We start from the raw sequence: 383 nt of genomic DNA on the forward strand, positions 1-383 counted from the left end.
ATGAGTTCTATCAGGAGCTGAACGACTGTAATATTCTACAGTGAGCTACAAAACTAATTGGGACAGGGACATGTTTTTGGCTCTACTCCAGCACTTTGGGATTTGAAATACAACGACCGAGGTTAAAGTGCAGACTGTCAGATTTTTAACTTTGAGGGTATTTTTTACAGCACTTTTTGTACATACGGAGCAAAACAGTCACTGTCCCAATACTTCTGGAGCTCACTGTATGTTTCTCAATAGTCCTTGTCGATTGACGATTTAACATCACAAACTGATGCTGGCACTAACACCGCACTCAACGAGCTGTATATGGCCATAAGCAAACAAGAAAATGCACATCCAAAGGTGGCGCTTCTCGTAGTCGAAGATTTTTAATGCAG

Source organism: Oncorhynchus tshawytscha, linkage group LG31, assembly GCF_018296145.1.
Source record: "Oncorhynchus tshawytscha isolate Ot180627B linkage group LG31, Otsh_v2.0, whole genome shotgun sequence".
NCBI lineage: Eukaryota > Metazoa > Chordata > Actinopteri > Salmoniformes > Salmonidae > Oncorhynchus > Oncorhynchus tshawytscha.